Below are 6,576 nucleotides of genomic sequence, written 5' to 3'. Positions count from 1 at the left end.
TTCCAGGTTTTCCATGGTGGTCTAGCTTCAGTTGACTCACGCTTTCAACTATGAAAAATACTAAATCGCCACAAAACCCCTTCTGATAATTAAAAGAATGATTACTTTCGTTTTGTTAAAACTTGGAGTAATGAAAATATAATTGGTGACTAATAATTTTCATGAAAAGAGATCATACTTTAAACACTAGAGTACAATAAATATACTCATTGACAATAACCATATTATTATCAGAAGGGGAGTTTCGTGGAGATTTTCGTAATTTAATAGTTGAATTCATAACTCGATTAAATCAAAACCACCCTGGAAAGCCTGGAAGTACTGGGTGATCGTTTCGTCCTATTATGGGACTTTTCAGCCGTGCGTATCCACGATCCCACCCACGGGATTCGAGCCCTGGACCTCCGGTCTCTCCCGTGAGCGCTTAACCTCTAAACTACTGTATCGACATCCAACGGTGTTAATGTCTAACTTCAACCAATCCACGAGATCGCGCCAACGTCCACCATGATGGTACCGCGAGTGGGATCGTGAATGCACACTGCTGAAAAGTCCCTTACTAGAGTCAAACGGCTGTCTAGTGCTTCCAAGTTTTCCATAATGGTCTACTTTTATTTGACTCATGAATTCGATAATTAAGTAGCCATATTATTTTGCTATTGTTCATAATATTAGGTACCAAATAATAAGTAGTAATAATAGAAAAAATTGATTAGGAAAATGGTACTAGAAACAAATTGTAAGACGAAGCAACTGTTGAACGTGGACTAAATATAGAAAATTGATAATGTTTAAATATTACCAAATGAGATAAAAAACAATAAGTCTAAAATACCATAATTAGACAGATAAAGTACTCCAGTCATCATTTACAATCAATTCATTTTTGTATTGTTTGTTTGAATCTCCTCATTGATGTTTAGGACTGCTATTGATCAGTCTCTTATTGTCATCTCGAAGTAAACACCAACTCTGAGATGCAGGTACATCCAGCTGACGAATCCCAAGTAGGATGGAACTCACGTCCTTGATTTCATTGTTAGCTCCCATCTATCTTTGCTTCTCATTTACAATTGTTTACAAAGAGACTATTCAATCGTAAATGTCCAACTATGCATAATAGGAGCTTATGAATCGTTGTGGATTTGTTTGTGTAAAATAACATTTATTTAACTGAGAGAAACCGAAAACGTCATTATAATTTATTCATAAGAAAAGCTTTATAACTATAGATCGACGCATATCTGTATGGGTAATAAAAAATTGAACAGATACCTAATTACCGAATACCTTCGAGGTTATTTACATAAGTGAAATTTTAAATTCTAGAAAGTCAGAAAGACTGCAAAAAAAGGAAAAAGGATTATGCAACTGTTATTGTTCTCATAGAAGCTAATTTTCGTCGAATATATAAATGAGTGGAATGCTTCATAAGTAAAGTCAATTTTTATTTCAGACATAAAATAAACGTTTTTATCGTTTTTTACAAAAAAAAACTATTCAAATATAAGTGAATAGAAAGTATTTATGCTTTTAATGAAAGGCTTTTAAATGTAATTACTTACTTAAGTTATCACGTTCCATTAAGCCTAGAAAAACAGATTTGCTCAGATTGCATAAGTTGACATTAAAAAAAACCGGAAAATAATCGTTGAAAGTTCGAAGATTTTACTTATCAGTGTGAAGTTATAAAGATTGTTACGTTTTTGATTGAGATCGTGAATAAATGAATGTTAGACCATCATTCAAAACGTGAAAGCACTGGACGACCGTCTCGTCCCAATAAGAGACTCCTCAGTAGTGTGCACTCACAATCCTACACGCAGGACTCGAACCCAAGACCTTTGATCTCGTGCGCGAACGCTTAACATCTAGACCACTGAGCCGGGATCTAACGGTTTTATTGTCTTACTTCAAACCATCCTCGAAATTACGCATTGCTGATAAGTCCTATACTAGGGCGAAACGGCCATCCGGTGCTTTCAGGTTTGCAATGGTGGTCCAACATTCATGAATTCATGATCTCAATACAGAAATTTAATTGTTAGAATACAGACCATGATTTGTTTTTTGCTATTGCTAGAATTTATTTTTGTTGATGCTCATTACATCAACTTTCTTGTAAATGAAATAAATCTGTACAAACATTATCTCAACCTGACGTGAACAATATTTTCTAATGTTTACTAGCGAAAATAAATGATTATGCTTTTTAGAACCTAATTCTTATTACAATAAGGTAATTGACAGTAGTATAAGTAAACTCTTATTCGAGTAATTAACAGGTGTATCTACTATAAAATGTACAGGATAATAATCAATCTGAGCTATTCTGTTCAACTATTATTTCTGTATTCACCATAAAATACATTCACTATTTCTATGAACTTTTGATTTAATTTCGATTAGATAAAGGATTTCTATAGTTTGTCAGTTGTTAATTTATTTTCAGGAGCTACATCTTGAAAAATGTTTCAAAATGTACCACAGAAACAGTGTTAATTTAGTTAGCCGAATGATCACAATCGGTGATAAGAATTGTCTAACAGAAAAATTCACACATCATATCTTAATAATAAACATTGAAACTCTAGTCGACAACTTCTAAAATACGTTTATCATGTTCATTTGAAAGGTTTTTGCTTAGTAAATCTTAACCATGTTGAAAAGTGGGACAAATATCTTCAATGAGATTGGTTGTTTCAAATGACATTTCACAAATATTGAATGGATTCGAACAATTTAAATCATCATGATCCGATTTGATACTGTAAGCATATCATAGATGATATTTTTGACTTTAAAACCTAATGAGATCATTGATGTGTACTGCTAAGGATTCTTATTCCTTACAATAGTATGTTCGCTTGACATATAAACCATAGATGAGTAAAATCTTTTTGGTTCGAAGATAATATCTCAAAATGGAATATATAGATATATTTGACGGATTATTTGCATATTCGAGTTTAATCTAGTTTTCACAAAGTTCACAAGTCCACGAACTTGTGATAGAAAATGTGGATAATTTTTTACTAGTGCTAATAAATAAATATAATGAAATCTTCTAGGTTACAGTATGTCTTCGAGCGAAATTAAGTAAATTATACGAATATATGTATATTAATCCATTTATTATTATTATTGTGTAAGTTAATAAAAAGAAACTTATATTAACTGTAAATGATAGTTATTATGTAATGCTTAATTACTACGGGGTCGGGTGATGTAATTTTTTTAACTTACTTTCATTAGTATGAACTCTGTAAGGGAAAGTAAACAAATTCTATTCACAAATTCTGAGCAATTCTATTTTCAAGATTCGAGATCTGAAATTAAGTATATATATTACATAATTAGTTATATATTTTGATATGATGAATACTTGATATGATTTTTAAACTGATTTGATTTAAGATAAATGAATCATGATTCGTAGTGGAGTTCAGGATGAATGTGTTCTTTTTCTGGTTTTGGACTCGCTGGCTGAATCCATAACGTTTTTCAGTCAAATATGATTATTTTTGAAATTGGAAATAAGATTTCATGGATTATAATAACCAATGGAGATTGTACTGAATTGTATTTTTCTTCGTGATGTATTTGTATTCAACTATGTATAATGGTTTTGTGAATAGTTGTCGTATAATTAATAGTATCTTAAGTTAATAAAATCAAAGTGTAGTCGATCATTCACTATTGATTTGAATCCAGTAAAATGTAGTTTTCTAGCTCTACAATCATCGGCATAATAACGTTTAGCAGAATGACTCCATGACACTCTCTGTGTAATCTAATTATATTAAAATGAATTAAAATTTAAAAACGTTATGTGGTGTCTTGTTTGACATCTTGGTGTATAAGTTTGAAATAAAGTTTGGTAATACAAATGTATCGTTTCTCAATGAAGCTTTTAGAAAATGGATTCAGAAAATTATATATATATATATATATATATATATATATATATATATATATATATATAGTCATAAGCAGTAATCCAGTACCGATTTTACAAATTAAATATAACTGTTCAGTGACTTAGACTCTGATAGTAGAAATCACCTATCAAAGGACTTCACAAACTGGATGAAGTTTACAAATGGAAGGCGAAAGGTAACAAAGATAACGTGATTTCTTACTTCTCTTCATATAAATGCCTTGGGGACATGCAAATATCAATATTGAAGAGGTGATAATGAAATTTATCTTACAACTTACACTTAAAAGTGGTCCTATGCACAGTCTAAATATAAAATGATATGCATACGTTTTACATGACAATTGATTTGGCCATTCTCAATTTTCTTGTAATCTTTCATATAAAATGTGATCAAATAATCTATAATACTTATTAACAATAATCCCTGCTATCACGAGTGCATAAGCTGATGAACAATGTTTTTTTGGAGCTTTGTTATCCTTTAGAAAAAAGCAAGAACAAAGATTCTAGCAGAATAGCATGAATTCTTTTTATTTCGTTGATTTTCATCAGTTGCTTACAACCTATATAATTAATTTAAACCCATTTCGTAATTATGATTTTAAATACCACAGATTGTAAGCAGCTGACGAGAATCAACAAAGAAATATGAATCCAAGCTGTTCTGCTAGAATCTTTATTCTTACTCCTTTCAAAATGATAAACAGAACTATATGTATGAAATCTGTTATTCTTATTGTCCTTAATCTATAAGACGAGTTAGAAACTTTAAACTAGAAACGCCTACAAACTTACTCAATAATTTAATATTACTTATATAAAGAAAATGAACCTCAGATTGGTTAAATCGTTTGAAGCATACCTGTCCATCTATATATGTTGTCTAGAAATCAACATCTAATTAAAACTATTTATATCAAACAAGTTTATTCTATCGTAGATCTCATTGAATGAATAAAATTTTAGAACTCTCTTAGTGAAAATTTCATCTTAACGGCGCATATTGCGAAATATTAAACGCTGTAAAAAAACAATTTAGGCTGTGTAACCTACTTTAGTACACTTCTAAAGTTTTTAGGTAAACAAAATTTGTATTCATTATGAGGATCATGCTCCTCGATAGCATGGTGGTGAGTATCTCCGCCTGTCATGAGGATCATGTGAAAAATAACCTAACATAATTTGCAAATATTTTATTCAGAGATTATTATTGTTAGTAATTAAATTTTTGGTTGATGTAGTGTTTCATTCTCAACCACCAGTTTTAACTTTCATTATCAGTAAATACTTTACATAGAAGTAACTTGTTTACACCTGTTACCCCTCGTCGAGATGTATGGGCCAACCACCAGCATTCATCATCCAACCCTGTCCTGCGCAATCTCTTCCAATTGCTATTCATCCTTTTTATGTCTATTTCCGATTATCGACGCAGTGTGTTCTTTGGTCTTCTTCTTTTCCGTTTCCATTCCGGATTCCAAGTTATCCCTTTCCTCATTATGCAGTTTAATGATTTCCGTAGTGTTTGTCCTATCCAATTCCAACGTCTTTTCCTAATTTCCTCTTCATCTGGAAGTTAGTTTGTCCTCTCCCACAGTAGGCTGTCACCGATAGTATCTGGTCAACGGATATCGAATATCATGTGTGCACTACTATTTATAAATATTTGTACCATCTTGTTGATGGTTGTAGTAGTAAAAATATGATTTACTTATGAGTAACGAAACAGTTCACTCTGAGGAAATTGTTCAAAATTGATCATTTTCATACGTTTTGTTATTTGTATTTGATTACATAGCCCTGTAGGTTTTCTTGTTCATTTGGCCTCTGACAATGTGACTAATTGCTATTTGCTATCTGGATTGGTAAATCTGACTTATATCGATATTCTGACCGATTGCAAATTAACATGATTACTACTAAAATCTAAACGTACAATTAAGGGACTCTGGATGAACTAATCCACCTCTTACAAGTTAACTAATACACTGAAGTATACATGAAACAGATATTGATATTGTTCGGAACCAAAATAAAAACTAAGAAATCAAGTTTTCTACCCCCAACAAACAGAATATCACCGATAAACACACACCTGATATACAGATCGCTTTCATCATGATGAAATACGGTCATAAAATATTCTAACCCATAGATACTGACGTTTAAAATATGGTATTAAAACTAATGTTAAGATCAAATACTCAGTAAGAATGGTATCTCCGTGAAAGTGTCGAAATTCAGTATTTTAATATCGAATACCATCGTTGTTAAGATATTTATTTTGAAATATTTTCAATTTCAACAGTTTCACTTGACTTGCATTTCAAAATAGGTGTTAAGTGTTGTGTAACACAAACTAACATTTTCATACTGATCAATTAAGTATTTCCATGATGTACAAATGATAGTCAAACTTTCCGCCAACATTAACCAAGAGTCATAGTTGTGAAAGTAATTATTAAATGAATAGTAACTATCGTCTAACCATTATGTTCTGTTAAGTAGGTACAATTATGTTAAAATAATACATATAGTATGTTCATATAAATAGTTATTGAAATCATCCTACATTGAAATTGATAACAATGATCTAGGTTACTTAAAAAATTAAAAAAATTTGAATTACCCTT

Source organism: Schistosoma mansoni, chromosome 4 (genome assembly GCF_000237925.1).
Source record: "Schistosoma mansoni strain Puerto Rico chromosome 4, complete genome".
Taxonomy (NCBI): domain Eukaryota; kingdom Metazoa; phylum Platyhelminthes; class Trematoda; order Strigeidida; family Schistosomatidae; genus Schistosoma; species Schistosoma mansoni.
This window is presented reverse-complemented; position numbering follows the sequence as displayed.